Here is a 20659-nt window from a genome sequence, read left to right on the forward strand (position 1 = left end):
TATAAATAATTGAAGTTGTCCAAGTTGGGTTATCTAACCCATTTCGAATTGGGCATGGGTTAAAGATTTTTAAACTTGAGTCCGACTTAATATGTATTATTTCATCAAATAAATGTTATGATCATTCAAAATTAATTCTAAAGAATATTTAAAAATATTGAAGTATTAAACAATTAAAGTTTCATAGGCAATTATTATTTGGAATATTATATCCATGAACACATTTTTTGATAGTTGGATCCAATATCCTGCATTGATAAATGGGTTCATAAGTGAAAAAAATTAAGAAATAATTTGTTTTTCCAATAGATTAAACCTTATGAAAAAGAGTTTTTTCACTTGTCAAAGACTATCAATTGATGTTCGTAATTATTCCCAATAGTCGCATAACCAGAGGTTATGTCCGTTTAAACCAAAACTCTAATCTGCTTATCATTATAAAAGAGGCTTTCTCTATAGCTATTTTTTCTACTTCTGATTGGTGAGTTTTGAGCCTTTGATGTATCCTAAATGCATGAAAACCTTTAAGAGTAGTTTTCTTTTTTTCTCTTTGAAATATCAGATTTTATAGAAAAAAAAATGATTTATTCATATCTTAACGATTAATAAAAAAACAACTTAAATTTAAATCCGTTATTGAGTTTATATCATATTTTCGTGTCTTGTCATTACTTGTGTTGGTGGGTCCTCTGGATGAAAAATAAATAGATGGGAAAAGTAGGGTTCGTGGTTTTTGTGGTGGACATATGGGTGCAGTGGCAGCCGCAGAGGTCCTTGATTGCAACAGAAATGGGTTAGGCTGAAACACGTGTTCATTAAGTGAACTTGACTGTACTTTGTATGTGGCAGCCGGTTCGTTGTTTCATCGTTACGATAGATACGTTTGAGGTGGGTAAAGTTGACAATATTGACAGTAAGAGTCAGCAAAAATCTAATGACACGTTTGATTTGCGGAGTAGATAAAAATAAAATAAAATAGTTATTATGTGAGAATAGAATGAAATGAGAATAAAATATAATAAGTATTATTTAGTTTGGTATGATGAATAGAATAGAGTAAAAATAATTATTATGATTTATTACAGTATTTGGTTGGTAACAATAGCTTTAGAATAAAAAAAGAATAAAAAATAAAAAGATAAAAATATTTTTTATTATATTTAATTATTTAATTATTTTATTTTTTAAATATTAATAATTTATAATTAATTAAAATATTAATAATTAATAGTTTAAATATCAATATTTTAATATAATTTAATTACTAATATTTTAATTAATTATATTTTATTTATAATTTAATATTATTATGATTAAAATATTAATAATTTTTATTTTTATATTCATTAAAAATTTAATATATTAATAATTTAATAAATAAAACATTAATAGTTTAAAACATTAATATTTAATATTTTAATCATATTAATATTAATAATATTTAAATTATATATAAAATATTAATATTTTAAATTTTATAAATAATTTATTATTTTTTTTCTATTTTTTCCTTTTTTTTTTCTTTTTCATGGGTCAGTCGCCGGAAAGGCGACCGTTGTAACAAAACGCAGATCTGGCGCACCATGAGGTTGGATCTGCCCACTACAGCGCCAAATCGGCGCTTCCCTGCGGCTGGATCTGGTCGTGGAGTGCCAGATCCAACAGTGGGATCTGGTCGGGAAGCACCAGATTCGGTGCTTCTCGCTGCCAGATCTGGCTGAATCTCTGTTTGAATCTTGTCCAACCATATTCGGTCATAAAATCATCGTCGCAGCCGCTTCCGCTACCGTCGCCGCCGCCACTAACATCATTGCCGGCGTTGATGCCACTTAAAGAGAGAATGAGAGAGGAACAAACATGAGAAGAGAGAGAAAGAAGAAGGGAAAATGAGAAAATATATATGTATATATATATATATATGTCTATGGTTGTAATATTTTTAAATGATAAGGGGTATTTTAATCTTATCATAATTCAGAGCTATTCCTATGATCTCGAAATAGCAAAAACTATGAAAAACCTCGGATTTAACTATGCCTGAGTTTTACCCCTTTTGAGAGAATAGCTATTACTAGGTAATAGCTATTCTTTGTGATATTGCCATACCAAATAGAGGTAAGCTATTTTCTTGGGAATAGACAGGGAATAGCTTAGCTATTCCCTTTACCAAACGTGCAGTAAGGGGTACGACGTGGGAGATACAATTCCATAGCTAGACAGACTGCGGTCATGTCCTTCCATTACTATTGCGTACTGCTTTACGTACACATGTCCTTTATTAAACAGCACAATTGTTTTTTTTTTTCATCTGTATTCTTTGATTTGATATATATTCTGAATATACAATTATGGCAAGTCTCTTCCATCAGGCTGGTTAGCATTCCATTTTGACGACGTGCAGGGCAGGCTCTAGGGTAAGGCAAGCAAAGCCCTTGCTTTAGGCTTAAATTTTAATTGGCCTCATTTTTTTTTTGAATGCTACAATACAAAAGAGCAAGGGAACAAAAGCCATCCTTTGCATTATGCGCACTTATCCGTCTATCTAAACTTTTATAATTTTATAATAATATAATTAATTTATATTAAAAAATATAAAAATTAAAATAATTAATAAAATATTTATTTATCATTTCATTTTTAATTGATATTTATTTTCTCTCATTTTGTACATTTTTTTTAATTCTTAACTATTTATGTTATTTTTATTGAAAATATATAAAAGTCAAATAATTAATAAAATGATAAATTCTTTCGATTCCTTAATTATGTACTTAATAAATCTTAATTTTTTATCACTTTCCAATTTTTACAATGTTATTAATTATCAATTATTTCTCTTATTTCAAATCAGCTAATAACAATATGTATTTAATGATCTTCAGCTATTTCAATAAAAAAAGTCTAATTTTCTTAATTTTAAAAAAATCTTAATTAAATATTTAGCTTTAGGCCTTTGAGGTTATTGAGCCGCCCTTGACAACGTGATTAGAAATTCAGCGGGGTTGTCTACTATAGGTGAACAGTGAAGTTGTTTATCGCCGATGGAGTGATTCGAGATGCTAATAGAAAATAGTTAGGTGGTTTTACCATTAGACTTGGACGATGCACAACATGTCGAGTTAAGTTACAAGGTGTTTATAAAAGACTTTGTTTAGTTTGAAAGTTGGGTTTTTAAAAAATTGATTTACAGGTCAATAGGAAATTAGGTGTTTATAAAGTTCAATTTTTCTTTAAGTAATTTTTATTTATTATTACTTTATTGCTTTGCCCATATTTTGCTTATTTATAATAAGTCAATTTTTAATTTTATATTAATTATTTTTCACCAATCAATTTATTGTTTTGTTTACCAATTACTATATATTGTGTAATACTAACATTTATATTTTTCTTTTAAGCTATCACTATGTCAAATCTTACAAAACTTGATTTTGTGGCCCTTGATATTATTGACAAGAACTATCTATCTTGGATTTTAGATACTGAAATTCATTTAGATGCGATAGGTCTTGGAGACACAATCAAAGAAGAAAATAAAGCATCCAATCAAAATAAGGCAAAAGCAATTATTTTCCTTCGCCACTATCTTTGTGAAGGATTAAAAAATTGAGCATCTCATAATAAAAGATCCAGTTGATCTTTGAAAAAGTCTAAAGGAAAGATATGACCACCAAAAAACAGTAATTCTGTCAAAAGCTCGTTATGATTTGATGCATCTGCAATTGCAAGATTTTAAAACTGTGAGTATAACTCAACATTATATAAAATTAGTTATAAACTAAAATTGTGTGGAGAAAAGGTGACTGATGGTGATTTGTTAGAAAAAATATTATCTACTTTTCACGCATCAAATGTGCTCCTACAGTAGCAATATCGTGAAAAAGGCTTTAAGAAATACTCTAAACTAATTTCATATCTTTTTGTGACTGAGGAAAATAACAAGCTATTGATGAAAAATCATGAATCTCGCCCAACTGGTTCTACTCCATTTCTTGAAGTGAATGCAACTTCATTTAGAAATTCTAGTTGTGGTCATAATCGTGGTCATAACCGTGGACGTGGAAGAGGTCATTATAATTATCGTAGTTGTGGAGGTTACACAAATTATTATTTTAATAATAAGAACACCCACAAGAAGTGGATGAATAAAGAAGAGATAAAAGAAAAAGATAAAAGGTAGACAAAGTAAAAAGAATATAGAAAATTTTTGTTATCGATGGGGCATGAAAGGCCATTCATCAAAACTTCTTGTTGAACTTTATCAAGCATTACTACAAGATCAAGGAAAATATATCAAAACAAATTTTGTTGAAGATGATAGCCAAGTTGATATAACACAATTGGATGTTGCTGATTTTTTTGCCCAACTTGAACGACAAATTGATCATTTGATTGGTGATGGAAATCCCAATAATAAAATTTCTTAAATTATTTGTTGATGTGTTTTAGTACAACTCCATTAAGAACTTGGTATGTTTAGTATAACTCTATTAAGAAGTTAATGTGTTTTAATATGTCTATTAAGAAGATTTTTTTTTATGCATTTTAATAATAAAGTTTATATTTGATGTTCCCTTATGTAAGTTTCTTACTATATATATTTTATTTTCTTGAAGAAAATATAGATATTCATCTAGTTAGATCCAAGATTAATTATGAAGATATATGTCTAATAGATAGTGGTATAACGCACACTATATTTAAAAACAAGAAATATTTTTTCCACTTAACAATGAAAAAAGCTAATGTCAATATAATATCTAGTAGTACAAAATTAATTGAAGGCTTCGAAAGAGCCAATATTTCACTACGTAGAGGACCAACGTTTATAATAAAAGATGCATTATTTTCTACTCAATCTCAAAGAAACTTATTAAGTTTTAAAGATATTTGTTTGAATGAATATTATATTGAGACAACAAATGAAAGAGGCACTAAATAGCTTTATGTTACGTTTATTATATTGGGTAAAAAGTGTATATTGGAAAAATTACTTGCTTTGTCCTTGGAATGTACTACTCAAAAATTAAAATGATTGAAACTTATGCTATAGTAAATTAGAAATTTATTGGTAATTTTAATGTTTGGCATGGCTGGTTAGGCCATTCCAAATCAATAATGATGCTAAAAATTATTGAAAATTCATGTGGTCATCCATTTAAAAACTAGAAGATTTTCAATCTAATGAATTCTCATATGCTACATGCTTTCAAGGTAAATTAATTATAAGACTATCACTGACTAAAGTTGGGATTGAATCCTCGACATTTTTAGTATGTATTCAGGGTGATATATGTAGACCCATACTTCCATCATGTGAACCATTAAGATATTTTATGGTTTTAATCGATGCATCGATAAGATGGTCACATGTGTACTTATTATCAATCATAATTTGGCATTTGCAAGATTACTTGCACAAATAATTCTTTTGCGAGCACATTTTTCTAATTATACAATCAAGATAATTCATCTTAACAATGCTGGTGAATATATGTCTGAAGCTTTTAATGAATAATGCATGTCGATTAGAATAAATGTTGAACAATCTGTTAGTCATGTTCATACACAAACGGTCTAGTAGAATCATTTATCAAATGTCTTAAACTGATTGCAAGGTCATTATTTGTGAAATCCAAACTCCTAATTTCTACTTGGGAGCATGCCATTTTGCATGCAACAGCACTTGTACACATCAAGCAAACGAGTTATCATAAATTTTCTTCTATAAAATTGGTTTATGGTTAGGAACCAAATATTTCCCATCTAAGAATTTTTTGATGTGCGATATATGTTCCAATTGTTCCACCATAAAGCACAAAGATGGGTTCTCAACAGAGGTTAGGAATATATATTGGATATGAATCTGCATCTATAATTAAATATCTAGAATCCTCAACATGAGATTTATTCATAGTAAGGTTTGCTAATTGTTATTTTGATGAAATAATTTTTTCAACATTAGGGGGAGAAAATAAGCCGCTGAAAAAAGGAAATATCTTGGAATACATTATTATTATCTGGTTTTGATTCTCACACAAATCAATGTGATCAAGAAGTTCAAAAGATAATTTATTTACAACATATAGCAAATCAGTTAATAGACGCATTTACTGATCTAAAAGAAGTAACTAAATCTCATATACCAACTAGAAATGCTCTAATCAGAATTGATGTAGGACAATATGCTATTGTTAATGAGTCTAAAACACATTAAAAGTGTGGGAGAAAAAACCTAAACAAAAAAAAAAAACAAGTGAAAAACATTCTCAACTCTTCCAACTTTCCCCCCCTTCCCCAACCCCAAGGAATGGCTGCTGGGGGGCCACCGGACCTCCCCCTTACCCTCCCGCCGTTTACTACACCCTCCCCCATGCAACCAGGCACCACCCATAACCCCATAACAGCAGAAAACCTCAAGCCGCCACTCTCCCAAGCAAACCAGCAAGGAATATAAGAGAAAAACTAGCCGTCGGTGTCTCTTCGCACTCAAAAGAAGTCTTTTTTGGCAGTGGCGACTGGAGAAAAGACAGCTCTTATTCCCTTGCATCGGGAACCCTTATGGTATACGGATCGACCGGCTGTTTCATTCTTTGAAGATGAGATCTCTGCCCTTGCACAGCGGTTCAAGTTTTCAATGGTTGGGAAATTTTCTCGGATGCCGCGTATGCAGGAGATCCGTGCGACATTCAAAAGGATTGGTTTAATGGGTGCTTATGAGATTAGATGGCTTGACTACAAGCATATTTTGATCCTACTCACAAATGAGCACGATCTTAACCGGATCTGGTTGAACCAGGTCTGGTTTATTTCAAACCAAAAGATGCACATTTTTCAATGGAACCCAAATTTCCAACCGGAGAAAGAGTCTTCTATGGTGCCTGTTTGGATCTCTTTTCCTAATATGAGGGCCCATTTGTATGAAAAATAGACACTATTGGCGATTGCAAAGATGGTTGGACGGTCGCTAATGGTTGATGAGGCCACGACGAATGGAACTTGCCCAAGTGTGGTGCGGGTGTGTATAGAGTACGACTGCCAGAAGCCTATTATCGATCATGTCTGGATAGTCACAAGGGATAGGCAAACAGGATTGGTCAAGGGTGGTTATATGCAGATAGTAGAGTTTGCATGGCTGCAGGAGAACTGCACACACTGCTATCACGTGGGGCATGGCGTAGCATCATGCATGGTGATGGGACATAGACCGAAAAAGAAACTACTGCTCATGGGAGTGAGAAAGCAGATTAAGGGAAATGGTAATGATCGAAAGAACCATAGAGATGGAGATCCAAAGAACAAGGAAGGAAATAGGATAGATAAGGTGCAAGTTGAGTTGGCTAAACAGAATGAAAAATGGCAGGTGGTGAGCAGACCAGGTCCGAGTGCTGTTAAAGATTCACGGGGTGAGGTACCAGCCAAGCAAAGCCAATGCTAACAATTTGTTAGGAGAGCCAAGCCGTCAGAGGGAGAAAATAATGAAGCAGAAAAAGTTCTAGAGGCTGAGAAGATTGATCGGAGACAAGATCTTAGTCATTATGTAATATTGGAATCGATGGAGGAAGTGGAAAGTTTGGACCCCGAAAGACAGAAGCAAGCAGAGAAGGAAAATAACACCCATGCGGGAAAAAAGGTGGTAGCGGGTCTATCGAATGTGGAAGAAAACCCGAGCGACAAGAATGTAGATGAGGACAGCAGAACAAAAAAAGGTAAAACAAAGGGTAGTGAGATGCCCAAAACGAACCACAAGCATAAAGGTACAATGAGAGGAAGTTTTAGTCTTGGCAACGGGGGAGCTCGTACCAAAAGCTTTAGCCCATGCTCTAAGCGGTGAGACGACGACGAATACAGCAAAACTACAGGTCCGGGAAGGTGATAAATGTGATGGTCACGTGCATGGGGCACAGATTCCAAGTGAGATGCATGCAAATAGGAAGGAGATTGAAACAACAATGCCTATCGAGGATGTGAAAACACCAGCAGCAGGAGGGTCTACTCCAAATCTTTCCTTCTACGTGCATGGCGCGTTTAACCACACAAACCAAGTTATAGGTGTGAAGACAAAGAAAACAGGTACAACAGAGGTAGAAGGGACATCGCAGAATGAGCCGTTGAACGAAGTTACAGGTCAAAATTCAACAAAAAATAACCAAAAAAAAAAAGCAGAACCCAGTTTTCATAAAGAAGGTAGACAGTCTGAAGAGGACGTTTTAGAACGAGGAATACCAATTGTCAGAGGTAAAATGACTTCAACAACTGCAATGGACCAATCTGCCAGACGGCAGAGTCAACGGGACCCTTTAAGGGAAGGCATGGAAAAAATGAAAATTGATTTAATAGCTGTAAAAGGTCACGAGACAGCAGGGAGGAACGCCTCACAAGCAAGTTTAGGAGAGAAGGATAAAAATTATTCTATGGGGTCAGACGTAAGAACAAATGTCGAGGTAAGCGGGACAAAAGGAAATGAGTGGGACCGTGCTGCTAAGGAAAGCGATCGAATTATAAAAAAAGGAAGAAAAAGCAAGCAAAAACCAACTTCTCGAGTTGTAGAATACAACATGTAGATAGAGAGAGAGCAATTTTGAACAAATGCCATTAACCGAGAAACCGAAGATGTGACAACTACCGGTGGGATCGAGAGAGCCTCGGCATCTGTAGCGAGAACGTCAGCTGCATGGCATGGACAGCGGGACCCAACCAAGGAAGAAACGAGGGGCATAGAAAAGGATTTAAAAATGCTTATGAAAAGTGATGGGATATTGGGATAGGATTTTTTACAAGATGATAACGCAAAAAATTATTTTATGCAGTCGAAAGTATGGGCAGTGGCTTTTGTGCAAGGTGAAATCCAACAAATGCCAGAGCATGGGCCAGCGGACCAAAACGTGTTAGAAGAAATGCTTGAGGGAAGTGGGGAACACAGCCCAATAGATGGACAAGGTACAAGTCAAATCAGAGGCATAGATGATCATCAACAAATTGTATCATCAGAGGCAAGCTCACGTGAAAGAATCGAAGGCCATGCAAACACCCCCCCCACCCAAGAGTCTGCCTCGGGTAAGTGCATGCACAATAAAAAACAAAGTAATGTCCCTTCATTTCCCTCCTTCTCCGAAAAAAAATTAACAGAAATCGAGATTCATCCTAGGATACGGCGTAGGAGATATTCAGACACTAAAGTTTAAATTGATAAAATATTAAGTTTAGCCTCAGACAAAGCCATGGACATGGGGAAAAATGATGAGGACTCGGATGAAGATGCCATCTCGGTGAACTTTGCAGCTAGTTGGGAACGCGAGAGGTATTTCTAGTGCGCTAATCTAGAGAAGAATCAAGAAATTTTTGACATCGCAAAGTACATTTTCGATTTCAAATTTTTTACTCTAGATGCCTCTCTGAAATTTTTTTATGCTCATGTAACTTGGAGGTTCGGTTCATGTCACCCTCCTTTGCACTTTATATTTCATAATTAATAAATTTTAACAAGATAGCTGGGCCCTGCGTGTCTTTTCCAATAATAAAAAAAAAACACTAGAAGTGTGGGAAACCAATCGGTTTCAAAGATAAAAATGCTCGAGATAGAAAAGGAGTAAATATCAAGACGGTCAAAAAGAGGAAACAAAAACTCCATAAGAGAACCCTAACATAATTTTAGAAGAAATTCAGGTACTGAAATCAGTAAAAATGAAGAGATCTCAATAAGTTATGTCATGACGGGAAAAAGATGGAACTAGAATGAAATAAATGTCCATAATATTTCTGCATACAATGTAACATTCAAAATTATGGAAGAAAATGAGGATCTTAAACCTACATTTGTTGAAGAATGTGGACATAGAAATGATTGGCCAATGTAGAAAGACGCAATCAAAGTGAAATTGAATTAACTTGCAAAATGTGAAGTTTTTTGACTTATAATCCATACACCAAATGGCGTAAAACTAGTGGGATATAAATGGGTATTTGTGCGGAAACGAAATGAGAAAGATGAGATTGTAAGATATAAAGCACGGGTTGTTGTACAAGGCTTTACCCAAAAACTTGATATTGATTATGAAATAACATATTCTTCTGTGGTGGATGCAATTACATTTCGATATTTAATTAGTTTAGCAATACATGAAGAGCTTGAAATGCGTCTGATGGATGTAGTTATAGCCTATTTATATGGCTCACTTGATAATGACACATACATGAAAAACGCTAAAGGATTTAAGTTGCCTAAAGCACAAAATTTGAATTCTTGGGAGATTTATTCGATCAAATTAAATAAATCTTTATATAAATTAAAACAGTTCGGACGCATCTGGTATATTTGCCTAGTGAATATTTGTCAAAAGAAGGCTATAAAAAAGATCATATATGCTTATGTGTTTTTATAAAAAGATTTAAATATCAATTTGTGATAATTGTTGATTATGTTGATGATCTAAACATTATTGGAACTCTTTAAGAGTTGTCAAAAGCCGTGGATTATTTAAAGAAAGAATTTGAGATGAAAGACCTTGGAAAAACAAAGTTTTGTTTGGGTCTTCAGATTGAACACTTGACAAATAAAATTTTTGTCCATCAATTTAATTATATAGCGAAGTGCTAAAACGATTTTATATGGATAAAGCCCATCCATTGAGTTCACCAATGGTTGTAAGATCATTAGATGCAAAAAAAGATCATTTTCAACGTCATGAGGATAATGAAGAACTTCTTGGTCTTGAAGTATTATATCTTAGTGCAATTAGAGCACTAATGTATCTTGCTAGCAATACACGATCTGATATATCATTTGCTGTGAATTTATTAGCAAGGTATAGTTCTTCTCTAACTTGAAGACATTGGAATGAAATTAAACAAATACTTCAATATCTCCAAGGAAAAATAAAAATGGGCTTATATTATTTAAATGCATTAAAATCATATTTAATTAGTTATGTAGATATAGGATATTTATTAGATCCACACAAAACTTGATCCCAGAGAGGTTATTCACATATGGAGGTATGACTATTTCATGGCATTCTGTAAAACAAACTATAATTGTTACTTCTTGTAACCATGCATAAATTTTAGCAATTCATAAGGCAAGTCGTGAATGTGTCTGGTTAAGATTTATAACTCAACATATTTGAGAAATGTGTGGCTTGTCAACTAAGAAAGAGATTCCAACAACATTATACGAAAATAATACAGCTTGCATAGCACAGTTAGAGGAAGGATACATTAAAGGCGATCGAATATAACATATTTCGTCAAAATTTTTCTGCACTCATGATTTTCAAGAAAATATTGATATTAGTGTTCAACAAATTTGTTCAAGTGACAATCTAGTAGATTTGTTTTCTAAAGCCCTTTTTACTGTAATATTCAAAATATTAGTACAAAAGATCGGAATGCACCGCTTTAAAGATCTTAAATAATGTAGTCATCAAGGGGAGTAAAATATGCACTTTACTCTTTTCCTTCATCAAGATTTTTCCCATTGGGTTTTTCTTGATAAGGTTTTTAATGAGGTAGTATATCAAAAGCGTATTGTTGAAAAAAATTATGTACTATTTTTCCCTCACTCTGATTTCTTCCCATGAGGTTTTTTCCTTATAAGGTTTTAACGGGGCATACTCTTAATACAATGGATATTCAAGGGAGAGTGTTATGAATATCCATTTATGTTATCTATATCTAGATTTGATGTAAATTAGATTAGATTAAGATTTAATCCATTTAATCTCTAAGTGTTATCTTCATCTTGTAAATTCTATCAAAATAAGGGGGTTATTTGCTTATAAATAGGCTCTATCAGTTCATTTATAAATACACACTTCAATAAGATCTCTTCTCTCCCTTTAAATACTTTCTCTCTTCTCTTTAATTGTTCTTTCAAGTTATCTTTATTTGTTATTTTAAGTTATATTTTCGTAACGTCATTTACATTTTCATTTTCAAAGTTTTTGGATAGCTATTTTTTTTATAAAAATTCTTCCAAGTATCATTTTTAAAATCTCCAAATAAATATTTTTAGGTATTTTGGATACTATTTTTCAAATCTTACAGATATCATTTGCAAATCTTGCTGGTACTATTTTTTTTGAATCCTTTGGATATCATTTTCAAAGTTTTTGAGAAATCATTTCAAATTTTCCAAGTAGATTTGGAAAAGCTTCCAGTTGTCATTTAAAAATTAAATTTGATATAAAGTTAAAACTAGACTATATTTATCAGAATAAAGGTGTTAGTATAGAAGTCTCAATAACAATATACTAAGAGGGGGGTGAATTGGTATTTATAATTTTTTTTAAAAAAAAATCTATTTATCAAAATCAAACCTTTTTCACCCAAAAATGTTTTCAAATACCAAAAATATATTTTCAACAATAAATCACTAAGTATAAAAATAATGAATCAAAGTAAAATATTTTTCTTGAAATAAAATGCTAGCTATGAAAGGTAGAGGAAAAATATTTTCCTAAGAGAAAAATAATAAATCAATATAAATCTATTTTCCTAAAACAAATATAAATAATAAATAATAATGTGGAAACTAAAAAGAGGCACAAACAATTTATAGTAGTTCGGCTTTTTCATTGCCTACATTCATTTTCTTGGTAACCAATGAATTTCAATCCACTATCGAGGATTATTACTTTTTATCGAGAAGTGATAACCCTTATACAGCCTACAACAAAATTCTTGTTTTTTCACAAGATTAAATGATAACGTTTACAACAGTTTTTTACAAGGTCAAGCTATAACTCACACAATCCACAAAGGATTATTGCTTTTTAAATAGGAAGTGATAATCCTTATAAGATAGCTTTTAAGGTTAAGCTAAAACCTTCACAAATTGTCTATACAAAAGAATAATAGTAAGGATTTGCCTCACAAAAGTTGGATGCTAAAGATTTTAACTTGGGTGTAGTGAGAGAAGAAATTTCAACTTAAGTAGAGTAAGGATTCAACTTTGAAGGCTTGATGGAAGACTAAAAAGATGCTAGAGAGTGAAAAGGAGCTTGTGGGTAGTCTCTTTAGGGTTTTCTTCACTTCAAAATGGCTCAAATGTGTCTATTTATAGCTAAGGCAAGATTTAGAGTCATTAGACACAAGTTTGAATCAAATTTGACATCGTTGAAGCTTGAGGTCGAGTACAATGCTCCTATGGTTAACTATGTTCTTCAAATTTCTCATTTAGGGCTTCCATAGTAGAGTATAAGCTTCTTCTAGTTGATCCACTTCTCGAGAGTGTGTATTTTGTAATTCTAGCCTTCTATAGTCAACTGCCACTCACTCAGGGTCGACTATGGCTGTGTGATCTTGACTTTTTCTAGCATTTGACTTGTCAAGGTTGATTATGTTGGGTTTGACAATGGAAGACATACTCGAAATTACGTAGTGGAAAGAAAAATAAATTTTAAAAACAAAACATACCTCCACCCACGGATCATTATGGTTATATTTTAACACATAAAATGGTATATAAAATCATAAAACTAGAAGCTAACCTTGCAATGTTCTTCTGATCGAAATAGCAATCTCCTCAATGCAACTCATGAACACCACAAGAAGCAAAAACCCTCACCGCTCAAGCTTTTGGCCTCTAACAATATTACACATGATTTCAGTTGAACCTTTCAGTAAAGGAATGAGATTTTAACTATGCTTTTGCGCTAGCAAAAAGGGACAATGCTTATCCTTTTCCAATTCTCACAAGGATGGCCAAATCACACATTTGAAAATTTTCTTCAAAAACAATTTTTCTTCTTCACAAAGTAGGTGACGACGTAAAAAGAAAAACCCTTTTTTTCTTTCTAACAACTCTTTTTCTTCATATGTGGAAAAATAGTTAAATGTGATTTATATAGCTAAGTTAAAATTAACTTTAGTTTTGCAATAAGGCCCTTCAAATTATAACATATTACAATATAGGCCCATGACTTAATTAAACTATTTTAATTAAGCCCAAGGGATATTAAATTGAAATAATATCCTTTATATTACTGTAATTTTTGGCATTATAATTATAACTATTTATATATTATGCCCAAAACTTAATTAAACTCTTTTTAATTAAGTTTATAGAAGTTAATTACCTAACATGTGATTTAAATCTAACTTAAATCGTTATTCTCCCAATTTAATTCAAATGTAATCATTGTGCATGACTTATTAGGTTTCTAATATGTTAGCAATGGAATTGATTAATGACTTAATTGATTAATATAAATTTCAATCAATTAATTTATAATCAATTTCATAGACCAAGTTTGGCATCTAGCCATGCATCATGGCCACCTAATGGTTAGAAGAGTTAAAGGGTTCTTTGACAACCTTTCAGTGTACAGTTTATCAGTGTAATTCATTCCCTCACCATATATCCCGACGATGATAAAAGCTCGGTACAGTATCTACTCTTGTTGACCTCCATATTCATTCCTACAATTATAGTATTAGCTTTATAAAAACTTATGAAATTGTTGTTTAATTTTCTACCCATGCAAATATACGTATCGCAAAGATACTATAATGATGAGTAGAGTGTCAATCCCACAAAAAATTGAATTAATTCTTACTGCTAACTAGTAAAATTAACACACCTTAATTTTATCTAAACAATCAAAATTAAAACTAATTAACTAATAACTAAAATTAATCTAAAATATATCAACAAAATTATTTTATTAACTTCTAGTGATTACCAGACCTAAGATTATGATATCCCTCAATACTTTATCTGAATATTGTCTTTCTCTCTTAACTTAATTTAATGGATTAAGTTGTTAACCTAGAGTCTTAAATTATTTACAAGCCTCTGTCAAGTTTCTCATAAAAATATCTCTCCCAATTAATTTACTATATATCTATGCAAATTAAATTAAAAAAAGATTCATTAAGTTCATGCTTTAATCCTAGCTATGTATGGCTTATATGTGTATGTCTACCCTATATGCAAATCAAACCACTTAATCAACTAAGTGCATTCGATCATACACTATTCTATTCAAGGTCAACATAAATTTTTTTTGTCAAAGGTTAACCTAGGTTTTCAATTCAATCTAACTGGTGGCTAGTCAATTAGAAGCATTAAGAATGGAATAAAATAAACAACTTAAATCCATCAAATAGAAGTGAAAAAAAGATAATTAAATCAGACTACATATGGAGTTCAATCATAATCTTTGATTAATAATTTAGTTATCTATCAAGTCACACATCATCATCATTAAATAAAATTTAAACATTAAAAACAAAAACAAGAAAATAAGAGAATAACAAAAAGATAGAAAAATCCAAGAATTGTGTTCTTAATCTCTAAATCTCCTTGGATCATTCAAATTCTTCTTAGCTTCAATGACTTTGTGGCTTGACTCTTAGCTGTCTATCTAGTGTCTCATTCTTCTTCCCCCTTAAAAGTAATCTAAAAGGTTGTTTTTATAGGGTTTTAAAGTTAGGCCAAGTTGGGTGAAGAAAGAATTCAATTTTTAGTAGGATTTCCTCATCAGACTACGTAGGCCATGGCCTCGACCAATTGCTCTAGGACTACTGCAGTGCTTCACCTTCGACAAGATTTTTGACCACTTTTCAGGTTGAATGCAGTAGTAAACATAAAAGTTGTAGAGCTGTTTCTTATCTTTCTAATGGTCCAAGTATCATTTCACTTGGAGCTCTATAGAGAGAGTTATGGATACCAAAATATGTGTAGTGCAAGTCTGCACCTTGAAATTGCTCTCCCTTTTTCACTAAAATTCTTCTTTCATCAAACACCTACAAAAACACAAATAAATCAATAACAACCTATCTTAATAATATTAACACCAAATTAAGCATAAAATTAACTAAGATTAGATTGACTCAACTAAATTAACTAATTTAAAATAATTAAATAAAGTCTACTAATTTTTATGCACTACTACAAGAAGTACGCTAAATTACTATCAAAATTAAGCCCAACTAACTCTATATAATAGAGTTGTCACACTCCCAAACTTAATATTTTGCTAATCCTCGAGCAAACATAGAAAAGAACTAACTTACGAAAATCAAATTCAGTTAATGAAAATTAAAATAAATATAGTTACTATTACTACAACTATTACTAGTACTACTACTAGAGATAAAGTGCACCAACTCAATGATTCTCCTTAATTTTCTTAAAAGTATTCTATCAATCATTAAACTAAGGAAAAATATAGGCCTCATTTAAATTTATGTTTCAATTCTAATGCAAGCACATTCTTGAATGGATTTTCATGTGTGTGTGTGTGTAATCTTTTACCAAGAATATCATGATACCCAAATGAGTTTAGGCTAACACAAATTTCAAATTAGTACTAGAACTCCACAAGTTTACTTTTCATCTCTCTCTCCACTAATGTAAACAAATACAAAGCTAGGGATCAATAGGACTTTAATAGGATTGTAATGTATGGCTAGGGTCAAGGTAGGATACAGGATAATAATGTGGCTCAAATCACTCTAAGCACATAATTATTCTAGGACCTATTTATAGAGCTCTATTTTCCTTCTCTAAGTACACATTTTCTTCCACATTTGAACTTTTTTTTCTTTCAACATATTTTTTTTCACAATTTCATAATTTCACACTCCCAAACTTATTTTCTTTATATTGTAGGTAGTGAGGTTATTTTTCGTATTTTGAACTTTTTTTTCTCTCTCACATCAACATCACCTTTCCACCTTTTTCAACATTTAGCTAAATTTAAATTTCCTAAAACAATATACATGCTTAAGAGTGAGAGTTGTAAAATTGAAAATTTTATTTTGAACTTAGGCTTAATTATTATGTAGTTAAACAATGAAAAGGGAAATTATGCTCAAAAAAGGTATACTAGGGATAAAGATTTAACGATGTAGGCTTTTTAAGCTCAAACAGTCCAAAGATGGCCTAAATAATCTCTTTATCTAAGTATTGCCTAGTATTTCATCTTGAGAGAAAATCAAGCAAATTTTACAATTCATGACATAATCTATAATTCACATCAATGTAAACCTTCTCTAGATATTCATAATAATTCAAAGTAAAAGATATAGTGCTCAAAATTGTGGAAATCACATCTTAACAATGATACTTAACAAAAGACTTTAGCATGAATCCAAACAAAAACTTTTTTCATCAAAAGCTAAGAATTCAAGACAACTAGTTATCATCATTGGATAGAAAAATCATCGAAAAAATTGGCACAACTTTACTCTAGATTCCTAAGAATCGAATAAATAATAAATTCATTTACCAACTAATCCTAAATTATTTATAAATCTAAATACACATGCAAATTAAATCTAAAACTTCCATTGAATATTTACCACCAAAAAAATAAATTCACCCGCCAAAATTAAACTAAATATTGTCCTCAATGCTAGAAAAAATAGAGAAAAGGTAAAAAATACTCCCCTGATGGTTGGATGAATCTGGAGAAGCTTTAATCCTCCTCTTTGTCTGGATCATCCTTTGCATCATTGTCCTCTGCTTGATTGGCACCCCTAGGAGGATTAGGTGCCGATGGAAGAGTAGACATGTCTATTCCTATAAAAAGCACCATAAGCTCAAAACATGTGATCCATATGTTGATTACATTGGGTCTGATAAGCCATGTGTTGTTCAAATTGTTGCCCAAGGTTCTCAACTAGGTGCTTAAGGTTCTCAATTCTTTAGGTCATTGACAATTGTTGGTGTCTTAGTCGAGGAGGTGGAGGATGATGTGAGGAAGAAGAGCTACCCCTAGTAGAATTTTGAGATTGTGTGAGGATGAGATTAAGATCAATTGGAAGTTTAAGGTGCAACAACTCCTCACTAGCATCCCAATGTACACCAGCTTGTTTGGACATAGTTGTAATAAGAGAAAGAACCATAAGCTTTCACACTTTGATTTTGCAGTGTGAGTCATGGCTTTGTAAATTATGCAACCAATATCAATTGTGCATCCAGCCATGATTGAATGAATGAGGATGGCTCAATCTTTTGTGACATCACTGATATGTGTGGTAAGAAGTAATTTGGAAGCCACAAAATATAACCATATCTTATAAGTTGGTTTCCATCACAGTCCTCTTGAGTGAAACTGGTGCATTATTAACTCAATATGTAGTCTGATTTATTTATCTCTCTTTTACTTATGTTTGATCAATTTAAGTTGTTTATTTTATTCTGTTCTTAATGCTTCTGATTGACTGGCCACCAATTAGATTGAATTGAAAACCTAGGTTAAACATTGAAGAAGGGGATTTAGGTAGACTTTGAATAAAGTAGCATATGAAATTTGGCTAAAAAATTCTTAGCATAATTCTTCCCACATGTTAAGTCAGCAAAGATGCAGAATGATATCACTTCTTTCATGCAATTTGATTATGAATCTATATATGAGGCTTGTGAGAGGTATAAAGATTTGATAAGATGGTGTCCTTACCATGGATTACCTAAGTGGTTGTCAGTAAATCCATTGATGATGCTTATGATTTACTTGAAAAGATAGCTTCCTCTAATTATCAATGACCATCTGAAAGATTAGGTACAAGAAAAATTGTTGAAATTCATGAATTAGATGTGATAAACACTGTTTTTACACAATTGGCTTTTCTCGCAAAGAAAATAGATAAACTGAGTATTAATGTTGTTCAGAACTCCTTTATGATGTGTGAATTTATGGGGAAGGACATTCCAATGACAATTTTCCCATTTATTCTGAGTCTTGTCAATTTGTTGGAAATAGGAAACAGAATAATCCCTATTCCAACACTTAAAATCCTGGATGAAAGAATCATCCTAATTTTTCATAGAATAATAACCAAGGGCCTTCATCAGCGGCTAAGTCAAAATTTCCTCTTGGATTTCCATCTAGAGCCACTATGGTAGAGAAAAAGCCTTCAATGTAGGATATGTTCATGCAATTCATGACAAAGACTAACACATTCATAACAAAGATCGATGCATTTATGACAAGGACTGATGTCTCTATTCAAAATCAAGCAACTTCAATTAAAAATCTTGAGACACAAGTGGGCTAACTTGCCAGTGCTTTAAATACTAGACCTCATGGTACCTTGCCAAGTGATACTGAACCTAACCCAAGAAGAGAAGGTAAGGAATATTGTAAGGTAATCCATCTTCACAATGGAAAAGAGGTAAGTAGTAAGGATTTAAATTTTGAAATTTCAATTCAATCTGATGAAAAAAAAATTGAAAAAGATGTTGAAAAGGATATTGTGGTTGAAAAATCTATTGCAATTTCAAAAGAAAAATCACAATTAAAAATTACTCCAGCACCTCCACCACCTTTTCCTCAAAGATTTCAAAAAGAAAAACTTGACAAACAATGCCAGAGATTTATTGATGTGTTTAAAAAATTACATATTAATATTCCCTTTGCTAAAGTTTTGGAACAAATGCCAAGATATGCTAAATTCTTGAAAGACATCCTATTTAAATAGAGGAAATTGGGTGAGTTTGAAACTATTACAGTGCCATCATTCAAAATAAGCTTCCACCAAAGTTTAAAGATCCAAGTGGTTTTACTAATCCTTGCACTATTGGTGCTCTTTGGTGTTTTGTGTGCAAGCATAAATTTGATGCCATTGTCCATTTATAAAAAATTGGGTTTAGAAGAGATTAAGCCAACTTCTGTGACTTTGCAACTTGCTAATTGATCCATCACCTATCCTTATGGTATTATGGAAGATGTTTTGGTAAAAGTTGGTAAGTTTATTTTTCTAGTAGATTTTATTGTTCTTGATATGGAAGAAGATTGTGAAATATTGATCATTCTTGGGAGACCATTCTTGAGAACTGCTCGAGCTTTAATTGATGTGGAAAAAAGTGAGCTTACTTTAAGGGTTGAAGATCAATAGTTAACATTTAGTATTTTTAGAGCTTTAAAATTTCCAATGAACATGATGAATGTTTCTCAATTAATGTGGTGGATGACATAACGAATAGTGTGTTTATTGAAAATCATCAAGATCCACTAGAAACTTCTTTGAATTCTTCATGTGATATTATTGATGAAAAAGTTCTTGAATATGCTAACCATCTTGATGCCCATTCACGCATCCTAAGATGCCAATTGGAGTCTTTGGAATTATCAATTATAACTTCACCAATCAAACCTTCCATTGAAAAACCTCCTTCACTTGAACTCAAACCATTGCCTAATCATTTAAGGTATGCTTTTTTGGAAAATTCTTCTACACTATTAGTAATTATTTCTCCTTTTCTTTCTGATGAACAGGTAAATAAACTCCTTCGAGTTTTAAAGGACTACAAAAAAGCAATTGAGTGGACCATTGCAGACATAAAAGGAATTAGTCCATCAATTTGCATGTACAAAATTCTTTTGGAAGAAAATCACAAAGCAAACATTAAGCATCAACGAAGGCTGAATCCGATCATGAAAGAAGTAGTAAAGAAAGAAATTATTAAGTGGCTTGATACAAGTATTATTTATCCTATTTTTGATAGTTTATGGGTAAGTTCAGTCTAATGTGTCCCTAAAAAAGAAGTATGAGTGTAGTTTATAATAAAAATAATGAGCTCATTCCCGCTAGAACTGTGACTGGATGGAGAATATGTATGGACTATAGAAAATTGAACAAAGCCACTAGAAAAAATCACTTTCCACTGCCTTTTATTGATCAAATGCTTGATAGACTAGCAGGTAAG

General features: G+C 32.0%; 1 non-coding gene across 1 annotated transcript; it reads right to left on the minus strand.

Annotated features, from left to right (window-relative positions):
* Window positions 1-18312: 18312 nt before the first annotated feature.
* On the minus strand, window positions 18313-18418 carry LOC148761309 (small nucleolar RNA R71). Its single transcript, XR_016028111.1, has one exon. It is a non-coding gene; the product is annotated as a small nucleolar RNA R71 (small nucleolar RNA).
* Window positions 18419-20659: the final 2241 nt, after the last annotated feature.

This window comes from Theobroma cacao, chromosome 8, assembly GCF_053813885.1.
Source record: "Theobroma cacao isolate CCN51 chromosome 8, ASM5381388v1, whole genome shotgun sequence".
Taxonomy (NCBI): domain Eukaryota; kingdom Viridiplantae; phylum Streptophyta; class Magnoliopsida; order Malvales; family Malvaceae; genus Theobroma; species Theobroma cacao.